A 12,943-nucleotide genomic window follows, 5' to 3' on the forward strand; every position below is an offset into this window, starting at 1 on the left:
TCTTCGGAATTCTCTACCCGAGAGGGGTGTGGATGCTGAGTCGTTGAGTATGTTCAAGGCTGAGATCGATAGAGTTTTGGACTCTCGGGGAATCGAGGGATATGGGGATTGGGCAGGAAAGTGGAGTTGAGGTCGAAGATCAGCAATGATCATATTGAATGACGGAGCAGGCTTGAGGGGCCGTATGGCCTACTCCTGCTCCTATTTCATATGTTCTGTGTTCTTATATTCTCCTCCATTATCCACAAATGCCAATAGGGATACCTGCATAGCAATCAGCAACAGCAGCTCTGGTTATAATATAATATAAATGCAAGTTCCTAGTTGAATTGTTGCCGTCCAGAGGCTTGAGCACAAAATCTAAGCTCACACTCCGTGCAGTACTGAGGGAGTGCTGCACTGTCAGAAGTGCCATCTTTCAGATGAGATGTTAAACCGAGGCCCCGTCTGCCCCCTCAGGTGGATGTAAAAGATCCCATGGCACTATTTCAAAGAAGAGATGGGGAATTCTCCCCGATGTCCTGGCCAATATTAATCCCACAACCAACATCACTAAAACAGATTATCGGATCATTATCACATTGCTGCTTGTGGGACCTTGCTGTGCACAAATTGGCTGCCACGTTTCCTACATTACAACAGTGACTACGTTTCAATAATACTTCATTGGCTGTAAAGCGCTTTGGTACGTCCTGAGGTCGTGAAAGGCGCCATATAAATGTTAATCTTTCCCTTTTTTCTTTCTTTTGTGCCAAGTTTACTGATGTCAATTGTAGCGCTCAAAGTATCGAGAACAGCTGACATAGCCCATACATTTGAATGCAAGCAACACCTTGCAGGGCGACATGGTGCCAGCACAGCGGTAACCAGGGACTGGCACCGCTTCCAGTTTGTGCCTGAGGCTCACTCATGAATTATGATTACATTGCCATAAATATAATGGGGAGCTGTTTTCAGCTAGAAGACGTTTGGCAAACGTTTTTGTTCTTCGGGAAGGGAAAGTCAAAAGAGGCATGTGTGGCCTTTCATTATGACGACTTTGCGTACAAAAGACGCAATCACCGCCAGAGGCTGCTCCTCCCGCTCCGCCATTGTAACTTAGTCGCCAGTGCGGTGGAAAACCCGTTGATGCTTGCCGGCGGAGTTTTCGCCGCAGCGGCCAAGCGGGTGGCCTGTTCCGAGGAAATTCACCCCCCCCCCCCCCCCCGCCTCTCGTGAGACAAACTGAGGTCCGCAACTGTTCTGTGTTACAGCAACCCTTTTTAACAAGCTCCTTAAACACGTTCGGCCCAGCTCCTTGAAGAATAACTCCATGATGTTTGATGCTGGGTATGGAAAGTGCAACCAAATGGAAAGTGTAACACTACACCAATCAAAGGTTAATATGTGTCGGACAGCATTCCAAAACTTGAAGGGTCTGGAAAGAAATAAAAAAGGTATTTCGCCAGAACTATGTCTATTGTTTATGGCCTCCTCCCCGCCCCACTTTAAATCCTTTGTACTCTCAGGGAAATGCTGCTGTTTTAAAGTTTTTATGCTGAATTAATTAATGAACGTGCCCAATTTGTTTCAATAAAACATATCCAGCTGCCTTCGCTGAGTGGGAAATATAAGGAATCACTTGCACGACTCCTGTTATACTGAACTCTGCTGGGCAATGCCTTTTTTCAATTGCAAACCCTAGATACTATCAATTGGATTTCGTTGGAGCGTTCTTGGCCAGTATCTGTAGGAATATAGGAATAGACGTAGGCCATTCAGCCCCTCGAGCCTGTTCCGCCATTCAATTAGATCATGGCTGATCTGTATCTCAACTCTACCTTTGCTCCATATCCCTTGATACCCTTAACTAATAAAAATCTATCGATCTCAATCTTGAAAATTTCAATTGTCCCAGCATCCACAGTCTTTTGCAAAGAAAGTTGCAGATTTCCACTACCCTTTTGTAAACAAATGCTTCCTGATTTCACTCCTAAATGGTCTAGCCCTAATTTTAAGATTGTGCCCCCTTATTCTGGATTTCCCCACCAGAGGAAATAGTTTCTCTGTATCTAGGATGTCAAGGCCTTAGAGATGGTGTAGAGGAGATTTACCAGAATGGTACCAGGGATGAAAGACTTTAGTTACATGGAGGCACTGGAGAAACTGGGGTTGTTTTCCTCGGTCCAGAGAAGGGGAAATTTGATAGAGATGTTCAGAATCATGAAGGGTTTTAATAGAGTAAATAAGGAGAAACTGTTTCCACTGGCAGAAGGGTCGGTAACCAGAGAACACAGATTTACGGCATTGGCGACATGAGGAAAAAAATTTATGCAGTGAGTTGTTATGATCAGGAATGCACTGCCTGAAAGGGCGGTGGAAGCAGATTCAATAATAACTTTCAAAAGGGAATTGAATAAATACTTGAAGGGGAAAAAATTACAGGGCTATGGGGAAAGAGTAGGGGAGTGGGACTAATTGGATAGCACTTTCAAAGAGGCGGCACAGGCAGGATGGGCAGAATGGCCTCCTCCTGTGCTATATCATTCTGTGATTCTGATTCTATACCCTATCGAATCCCTTTATCATGTTAAACCCCTTACCCTTCAAAACTCAAAGGAATAAAAGCTACCTTTATACAACCTGTCCACTTAATTTAACCCTTTAAACCCTGGTATCATTCTGTTGAATCCGCGCTGTACCCCATCCAAGGCCAATATATCTTTCCTGAGGTTTGGCGATCAAAGTTGAATGCAATACTCCAGATGGGGTCTGAACAACTGTAAAAATGCTCCATACTTACGGGTTGATGTGCAAAATAAAAATGTATTGGCTTGGCTGGCAGACATTAACTATGAAAAAGGAGACTGAACTGAAGGCAATGAATTAAAATATGGCTCTGAAATTCAAGCCAGGTGGAAATTTCTTAGCAGGCAGGTATTTACATTGAATTTAAAGCACAGAAACATTTGGTCCAACCGTTCTATGCTGGTGTTTATGCTCCACACGAGTCTCCTCCCACTCTATTTACTTCGTCTCACCCTATCAACATATCCTTCTATTCCTTTCTCCCTCAAGTAATTATCTAGTTTCCCCTTAAATGCGTCTATGCTATTCGCCTCAACCACTCCATGTGGGAGCGAGTTCCACATTCTCACCACTCTCTGGGTAAAGAAGTTTCTCCCGAATTCCTTATTGAATTTATTAGTGACTATCTTATATTGCGCCAGGGATGAGGGACTTCAGTTATGTGGAGAGATTGGAGAAGCTGGGATTGTTCTCCTTGGAACGGAGAAGGTTAAGGGGAGATTTGATAGAGGTGTTCAAAATCATGAACGGTCTTGACAGAGTAAATAAGGAGAAACTGTTTCCAGTGGCAGAAAGGTCAGTAACCAGAGGACACAGATTTAAAGTGATCGGCAAAAGAGCCAGAGGCGATATGGGGAAACATTTCTTTACGCAGCGTGTTGTTATGATCTGGAATGCGCTGCCTGAAAGGGCGGTGGAAACAGATTCAATAGTAACTTTCAAAAGGGAATTGGATAAATACTAGAAGGGAAACAAAATTACAGGGCTATGCGGAAAGAGCAGGGAATGGGAATAATTGGACAGTTCTTTCAAAGAGCCGGCAGAGGCACGATGGGCCGAATGGCCTCCTCCTGTGCGATACCTCCCAAGACTATGACTATGATTTATGGCCCCTAGTTTTGGACACTCCACACCTTCACTTCTCCCAATCTTGGCTACCTTGTTAGCCTAATGGATAAAGGCACTATCTGGTCGAATAATACGCATGATGGGGTCGATTTTAACCCGATCTGCCCAGCGGAAACCGAGCGGGTGGGCAGTTTAAATCGAGCAAGTTACTTCCCGCTCAAATCCCACCCCTTCCGTTCCACTTCAGATTTTAACCTGTAGAGTTCTGCAGGCCAATGAGGCGCCCGCCTGAAGCAGATGGGGGCCTTGTTAATTTATGCAAATCGGAGTCCCATCACATCCATGGGGACCCAACCGCATTTCAACCAGGGCCTGAGCGAAAAGACGAGTGCTCCTTCGGGCCCCAGACTACCCCCCAACTCACTTCCCTCCTGAAACCTTCTTGCCAGAGAGCCTCCCCTTATTGCAGACCGATGGCCTGAATTGCCTCTCCAGCCCACAGGCCAACTGCTGCTTTCGGCCTGTTTTTGGAGGGCAGCTGACCGGTGGTAGGGAGGATGAGGCCTAGGAGTTAAAATACCCTGGGCCGGGCCTCAAACTTAGGCCGGCAAGTGTGTTTCGAACTTGCCCCAACCCCTGCCCACCCGAATCCCTCTCGGGGTTAAATTTGACCTCAACAATTCGGCTGATCTCAGGAGACAGTTGGGATATTTAACAGTTGGCCTTAACGTCTCTGAGCTAAGGAAAAGGGGGGGGGGGGGAGGGGAGGGGAGGGGCGGAATCAGTCAAGGTTCCTGCTCCTGATTGTTGGAGAATGTGTGTGTGTGTCCAGATGTTGTGTGAGAACAGGATCGGGCTTGACCAGTCATGCCTTCCACAATAAAGTTACATATTATTTAGATTTACATAGAATTTACAGCACAGAAACAGGCCATTCGGCCCAACTGGTCTACGTCGGTATTAAAATTCCACAAGAGCCTCCGCCCACTGAACTTTATCTCATCCTATCAGGATACCCTTCTATTCTGTTCTCCCTCATGTACTTATCTAGCTTCCCCTTAAAAGCATCTATGCTATTCGCCTCAACCACTCCACGTAGTAGCAAGTTCCACATTCTCATCACTCCCTGGGTAAAGAAGTTTCTCCTGAATTCCTTATTGGATTTATTCGTGACTATCCTATATTTATGGCCCCTAGTTTTGGACGCTCCCACAAATGGTAACATCTTTCCTATGTCTGCCTTGTCGAACCCCTTCAGATTTTTAAGGACCTCTATTAGGTCACTCCAGAGAAAAGAGCCCCGCCCTAAAAGTAGCCCACTAACACTTTGGGGCCAAAATTCCTGAGGTGAGAGAGGCTGAAACTCAGCGGGGGGACGGTCCGTGGAGTGAGGCGCAAGAATTTTCGACGGAACCTGGATCCCCTAGGTTTCCGCCCCAGGAGAACTCCATCCCAAATATCCGGGGTTGGGGGGGGGGGGGCGGGGGGGTAAGTGACTGTTCCACCCCCTCCCCATATCTGTAGTCAGCTTTGGCGGGGGGGGGGGGGCGTGACTGGGGGTTATCCTGGGCTATCCCAAGAATTCTGCCCAGTACACTCTCCTTAAGCTCAGTGGGAAGCCACGCCAGCTGACAACAGGCGTCGTGTCCATGTCCTGGGCCTTAAGTAGACCCCAAGCGTCTTAAGGAGGGAAGCTAATTGATCCCAGAAGGAACTCATTACTTCATAATTACCAACTTTGTTTCCCTGCAGGGAAGGACATTTGATTTTAAACTTTAACCTTCGGCCCATTAAGGGTTTCTAGCTCCCTCCATCGGAGCGAAAGGATGCTGCTGTCATTTCCTGAAACGTCAGCGGGTGTAATTAAATGATGCAGTACCAGGGTGAAGAAAGGCTACACAACCTGGGCAGTGAATACCTCTAAACTAATTTCACTCGATGGGAAGATTTCATCTAGTTGCTATGTGTTAGCAACGTTGTAAGCACAGCAGGGAGATTTTCCGTTTCCTTTGTTCTCTACTTGTAGCAAGCGTTCACTATCTCACTCGAAATAGTTGGTCAGGTGAAACCTGCTTGCTAGCCTTACAATGTTGTTGGCACGGCAACCAGATGAAATCTTCCCTCAAATGAAAAGTCACACCGTGCTCGTCGAGACGAGGGATCGCGGCCTTGGAGAACAGCGAATTTTTCTCTTTTCACCAGATTGTCAACATTCAGCACTCTCTTGGTGAGACACACCACATGTTGGTGCAGTTCAGAATTCCAGCAGACTGCTTTAATCACTAGAGAAGGAGAGCAACACCTCCTACTGCACAGGGGTGTCAGTCCCATTCCCTATACCAACCAGTTCTCATGGGCTCTGACTGATCTTGTTCTATAATTTCTGAGTTATAGGTGGCACAACAACAACAACTTGCATTTATATAGTGCATTTAACATAGTAAATACATCCCAAGGAGCTTCACAGGAGTGTAATCAGACAACATTTGATAACGAGCCACATAAAGAGATATTAGGACAGGTAACCAAAAGCTTGATCAAACAGGTAGGTTTTAAGGAGCATCTTAAAGGAGGAGAGAGAGGTAGAGAGGCGGAGAGGTTTAGGGAGGGAATTCCAGAGCTTAGGGCCTAGGCAGCTGAAGGCACGGCCGCCAATGGCGGAGCCAATAAAATCGGGGATGCGCAAGAGGCAAGAATTGGAGGAGCGCAAAGATCTCGGAAGGTTGTAGGGCTGGAGGAGGTTACAGAGATAGGGAGGGGTGAGGCTGTGGAGGGATTTGAAAACAACGATAAGAATTTTTAAATCGAGGCGTTGCTGGACCGGGAGCCAATGTAGGTCAGCGAACACAGGTAGTCTTGTGCTACACTCTTAAGTCCACTGGGTGCCTGTTGAGAGTCTGCTACTCCTATCACTTAGATACTTAACAGCTGTCAAGCAAGAGGTCTTCATTCATGATCTTGGGCTATTGTACCAAAATCCCAGGTGCAGCGTTAAGTTAAATAAAAACAGAAAATATTGGAAGCGCACAACCATCAGTCAGCATTCTGAAAGAGGAAGTTAGGTGGACCTCTTGCATGCGCCCCTAACACTGTCACTTTTCGGATTGATCAAGAGGGGAGGGGAGGACTTGAGGTAGAGGTCAATATGCAAATTGCTTTCCCAGAGCAGAAGCGAGTGGGGATAATAGCTTGTTTAAAAAGTTGAAAAAAGATGTTCTAACCTTTTGTGCTTCACAAGATAAATATGGATAGGGAAGGTTTATCCCAGATCGTCCATCCAGAAATACCTACAGTTCCCCCTATCACAGCATCCTATTGTTTCTTAACCAATTTCATAGCTTGTGCATCAAATACCTTCCCTGATAGTCCACTCCAAGTGTTGATTGTTCTTTGTGTGAGAACTTACTGACAATAGTCCTAAATCTACAATTGCTAGTTTGAGCCTGGGCCCTGAGTTTCACCCCCCGCTCCCCATCTCCCGCACACATACAATGATTTAATATAATTTTCTACCAATTAAAACCATAGGACAAGGGATACAGACCATGCTATTTTTGTTCAGAAGGGAAGCATGAGAGTTTGATTCTGCAAGCTAGCACAGATCAAACAATTGCTTCCCCCATGGGAAACAGTCTGTCTGAAGTTAGTCTGGATTCACCTATTTATTATGTAATCGGAAAGACCGGAAAACGATATTAGTCACCTGGAAAGCATCCAAAGCAAGAAAGCAAGATAAGCCATACCTGCTGGCCAGTATCTGCCAGATGAAAGACATGGAGGACTGTTTATATTAAGTGCGTGCTCCTAGAATGGAGGCTAACACAAGTCAAACTCAATTCATATTCAGCTGCGAGATGATCCAATGCATGTGGATGTAATGGGAGCAGCAGGAGACCTCCTAAGGTTCATAGAGAGCTGAAAGGGTCAATAGGTTTCGGGACAATCCAGGTTTCCCTCATTTGTTCCTGCTCGGTGTGCTATGCTGTTACCAGTTCAATAACAAATCAAATGGCTACAGAAACTAATGAGATGTTCTGTAATGGAAACAACAACAACTTGCATTTATATAGCACCTTTAACGTAGTAAAACGCCACAGGTCGCTTCACAGGAGCGTAAATCAGACAAAATTTGACGCCGAGCCGCATAAGGAGATATTAGGCCAAGTGACCAAAAGCTTGGTCGAAGAGGTAGGTTTTAAGGAGCATCTCAAAGAGGAAAGAGAGATTTTTTTTTTATTCGTTCACGGGATGTGGGCGTCGCTGGCGAGGCCGGCATTTATTGCCCATCCCTAATTGCCCTTGAGAAGGTGGTGGTGAGCCACCTTCTTGAACCGCTGCAGTCCATGTGGTGAAGGTTCTCCCACAGTGCTGTTAGGAAGGGAATTCCAGGATTTTGACCCAGCGACGATGAAGGAACGGTGATATATTTCCAAGTTGGGATGGTGTGTGACTTGGAGGGGAACGTGCAGGTGGTGTTGTTCCCATGTGCCTGCTGCTCTTGTCCTTCTAGGTGGTATAGGTCGCGGGATTGGGAGGTGCTGTCGAAGAAGCCTTGGCGAGTTGCTGCAGTGCATCCTGTGGATGGTACACACTGCAGCCACAGTGCACCGGTGGTGAAGGGAGTGAATGTTTAGGGTGGTTGATGGGGTGCCAATCAAGGGGGCTGCTTTGTCCTGGATGGTGTCGAGCTTCTTGAGTGTTGTTGGAGCTGCACTCATCCAGGCAAGTGGAGAGTATTCCATCACACTCCTGACTTGTGCCTTGTAGATGGTGGAAAGGCTTTGGGGAGTCAGGAGGTGAGTCACTCGCCGCAGAATACCCAGCCTCTGACCTGCTCTTGTAGCCACAGTATTTATGTGGCTGGTCCAGTTAAGTTTCTAGTCAATGGTGACCTCCAGGATGTTGATGGTGGGGGATTCGGCGATAGTAATACCATTGAATGTCAAGGGGAGGTGGTTAGACTCTCTCTTGTTGGAGATGGTCATTATCTGGCACTTGTCTAGTGCGAATGTTACTTGCCACTCATGAGCCCAAGCCTGGATGTTGTCCAGGTCTTGCTGCATGCGGGCTCGGACTGCTTCATTATTTGAGGGGTTGCGAATGGAACTGAACACTGTGCAATCATCAGCGAACATCCCCATTTCTGACCTTATGATGGAGGGAAGGTCATTAATGAAGCAGCTGCAGATGGTTGGGCCTAGGACACTGTCCTGAGGAACTCCTGCAGCAATGTTCTGGGGCTGAGATGATTGGCCTCCAACAACCACTGCCATCTTCCTTTGTGCTAGGTATGACTCCAGCCACTGGAGAGTTTTCCCCCTGATTCCCATTGACTTCAATTTTATTAGGGCTCGTTGGTGCCACATTCGGTCAAATGCTGCCTTGATGTCAAGGGCAGTCACTCTCACCTCACCTCTGGAATTCAGCTCTTTTGTCCATGTTTGGACCATGGCTGTAATGAGGTCTGGAGCCGAGTGGTCCTGGCGGAACCCAAACTGAGCATTGGTGAGCAGGTTATTGGTGAACAAGTGCCGCTTGATAGCACTGTCGACGATTGGAGCAATGGCCCTTTAAATCCAGACGCTCCAGCTGACAGCCTATCATGCGAATGCGCAGTCCGCCCACTGAGCAGCTTTCGGACGGCAAACCGAGAAACAAGATTAATGGCTACCAAATAAGTCACGATCGCGTGGGGAAAGGTAAGTTTTTATTAGTCGGGTTTGCCGCAGGCCCATTGACCACTCCCTCCCCCCGCCCCGCCCCGTTGCCATCCCACTGCCCTTTTAAAATCAAGCCCTATCTTTCAGTTCTTTTCATTACCCCTGAATTTCCTATTTCCCCTGACTGCTCTTTAAGGTGTAGTTACTTTTAATCAGCGTGTTTGCTGTTTTAAGAATACCCACAGGAGCTGCCCACTGCAATTAGGCATCTCTCTGCAATTGGTTAGCTGAACAAAATTACTCGCAGAGGGGCACATCAGCACACACCATTAATGCAGTCACAGCCCATTAGTGGTTGTAATAATACAGTTGCAAGGGAAGCCTGTTGTTTCTTGGAGCTTTGTCCCAATAATTTTCTGCAATGCGTCTCTAAGAGCTGCTGCTAATGTGTACACTGAATGGCAAATTATTGAAAGGACTTCCCGACTTGTTTTACTTTTGAAGCTTCAATGATAGAAGCCTAAAATGCTGGTTCCCACTCAGGCTTTTGATGTATAATTTGAAGGATGCTGAGACAGACGTCGGCTCGAACCCTGCTTATTAGCATGGTTCCAAGACCGGGTTCAAAACATTACACGTGTCAACTGAACTCATGCCATTTTTCTTTCCAAAACTTATAGGGACAATGAAGCAATGAATAAAATGAGCTCCAGACAGGAATGTAGCCCTTTGTACTAAGGTGAGGCGCTGCCTTCTCCACCACCACCACCACCACCTCTGGCGCCACTTCCGTCAGCAATACCTCCACTACCACTTCATCTGTCAATGCTTATGTCTCTACCACAACGTCTGCCCTCTTGACCACATCACCTCTATCTCAGCCATGCCTCAACCAACAACCACAATTTGCATTTATATAGTGCCATTGACCTAGTGAAACATCCTCAGGCGCTTCACAGGAGCAATAACGAAACAAAATTTGACACCGAGCCACGTAAGGAGATATTAGGACAGGTGACCAAAAGCTTGGCCAAAGAGGTAGGTTTTAAGGGACATCTTAAAGGAGGAGAGAGAGGTGGAGTGGAGGAGAGATTTAGGGAGGGAATTCCAGAGCTTAGTGCCTAAGCAGCTGAAGGCACGGCCGCCAATGGTGGAGCGATGGAAATCAGGGATGCGCAAGAGGCAAGAATTGGAGGAGCGCAGAGATCTCGGAGGGTTGTAGGACTGGAGGAGGTTACAGAGATGTGGAGGGGCAGGGTCATTGAGGGATTTGAAAACAAGATTGAGAATTTTAAAATCGAGGCGTTCCCCGGCCGGAAGCCAATGTAGGTCAGCGAGCACAGGAGTGATGGGTGAATGGCACTTGGTGTGAGTTAGGATATGGGCAGCAGAGTTTTGGATGAGCTCAAGTTTATGGAGGGTGGAAGATGGGAGGCTGGCCAGGAAAGCATTGGAATAGTCGAGTCAAGAGGTAACAAAGGCATGGATGAGGGTTTCAGCAGCAGATGTGCTGAGGCGGGGGCGGAGAAGGGCAATGTTATGGAGGTGGAAGTAGGCTACCAGCAATGACTCCTCAGCCCCTGCTACCACCACTGGCATCACCTCTGCTCCCATCACCACCACTATTACCAAAATTGTTTCTGGCACTGTCACCATCATTGCCTGCACTGCTGCCTCCACCATCACCATCATCACCACTTTAACCTAACCTGCCCGGCGGGAACCTGACAGGATTTTACTTTCGGTTGATGTGAAACGAACGGCTGGGCTGCTCTCGTCAGTTTACTGCCAAGCGGGAGATGACTCCGCCATCACCAACACCCCATATCAGTCACCATTATTGTCCCTATGGAGGAGTTGTACACAAAATGGCTGCACGTACGCTGACCCTAACAATGTTATGCTGTTATGCTCCCTCCAACTGTTTAGCGGGTAAATCTAGTATAGTAAAGATCAAAGGTTCCTAGGTTTGATTCATGGGCCAGTATTAAATTAGCTGATCTCAGTTACATAAAATTACATAGAATTTACAGCACAGAAACAGGCCATTCGGCCCAATTGGTCTAAGCCGGCATTTATGCTCCACATGAGCCTCCTCCCACCCCTCTTCATCTAACCCTATCAGCATATCCTTCTATTCCTTTCTCCCTCATGTGTTTATCTAGCTTCCCCTTAAATGCATCTATGCTTTCCGCCTCAACTACTCCTGGTGGTAGCAAGTTCTACATTCTAACCACTCTCTGGATAAAGAAGTTTCTCCTGAATTCCTTATTGGATTTATTAGTGACTATTTTATATTTATGACCCCTAGTTTTGGACTTCCTCACAAGCGAAAACATCTTCCCTAATAATTAAAGGCCTCTATCAGGTCACCCCTCAGCCTTCTCTTTTCCAGAGAAAGGAGTCCTAGCCTGTTCAGTCTTTCCTGATAGTTCTAACCTCTCAATTCTGGTATGACCATTGTAAATCTTTTTTCCACCTTCTCCAGTGCCTCTATAATCCTTTTAGTTGGGTGGTATTTGGCACTACAGTTGGTCTCATGAATCCGGGAGGGGAAAAAAATTAGTCAGATGTCAGGTGTGAACAGGTTTGGGCCTGGTTGGGGGCGTCTCCATGGTGGAAAAGCTCACTGACACACCCGTGAAGGGAGAGACAGCTGACATCTTTAGAAACACACACCAGCAAGAGGCGGGGAGGAAATTGAGAACAACAGCATCAACAGTCTACGCTATCACACTGCCCCCCACCCCCCCCCCCAGGTAAACAGGAAGAATAATATGAAACTAGTCCCATAAACAATCTTTACAAACTGGAAAAGAGATAAATTAAATCATTGGGGAAAAGTGTAATCTGTGAACTAGACTGCCCGGGAGACAGGGGAGTTAAGTAAGTATATTCAAGATGGGTATTTGACAGATAAAAAAATTGAGGGTTGTGAGAGACAGAGGAGTGTACTGTGCCTTTGGATTTTTGGATATGTCATTTAGATCGAGCTCTTCGAGTCCTATACATTCCTGATTTGCCTCTTGCGCATCCCTGAGTTTCATCGCTCCACCGTTAGCGGCCGTGCCTTCAGCTGCCTAGGCACTAAGCTCTGGAATTTCCTCTCTAAACCTCTCCGCCTCTCTACCTCTCTCCTCCTTTAGGTCACTCCTTAAAACCTACCTTTTTTACCAAGCTTTTGGTCGCCTGTCCTAATATCTCTTTACGTGGCTCGGAGTCAAATTTTTGTTTGATAACCGCTCCTGTGAAGCGCCTTGGGACCTTTTACTACGTTAAAGGTGCTATATAAATGCAAATTGTTGTTGTTGTTCCCATGCACCCACAATGCAAGTGATGGTGAATGGTTGGAAGCAGCAATCCGGCTGAAAGGATGTTGGGATGCACCTCGAGAGCAAAATTTAAAGGGACAGTGATTAAAAACAGATGACCAACTGGATACAAACAGCTAACCCAACCTGACCAAGTCCTTAAACCATAGTTAAAACTAATTGCTTCATGAATGTAATTAAATTGTAACCACGCATTCATATAACTGCTTTTTTATGATGGTTGTAATCGGAAACCTCTTTTTTTTTAAAACATTCTATGTGTGGTCACAAATGTCTTCGTTTACAGTCAGAATGAATAAATTATTTGTTTAAAGA

Source organism: Heptranchias perlo, chromosome 6 (assembly GCF_035084215.1).
Source record: "Heptranchias perlo isolate sHepPer1 chromosome 6, sHepPer1.hap1, whole genome shotgun sequence".
Taxonomy (NCBI): domain Eukaryota; kingdom Metazoa; phylum Chordata; class Chondrichthyes; order Hexanchiformes; family Hexanchidae; genus Heptranchias; species Heptranchias perlo.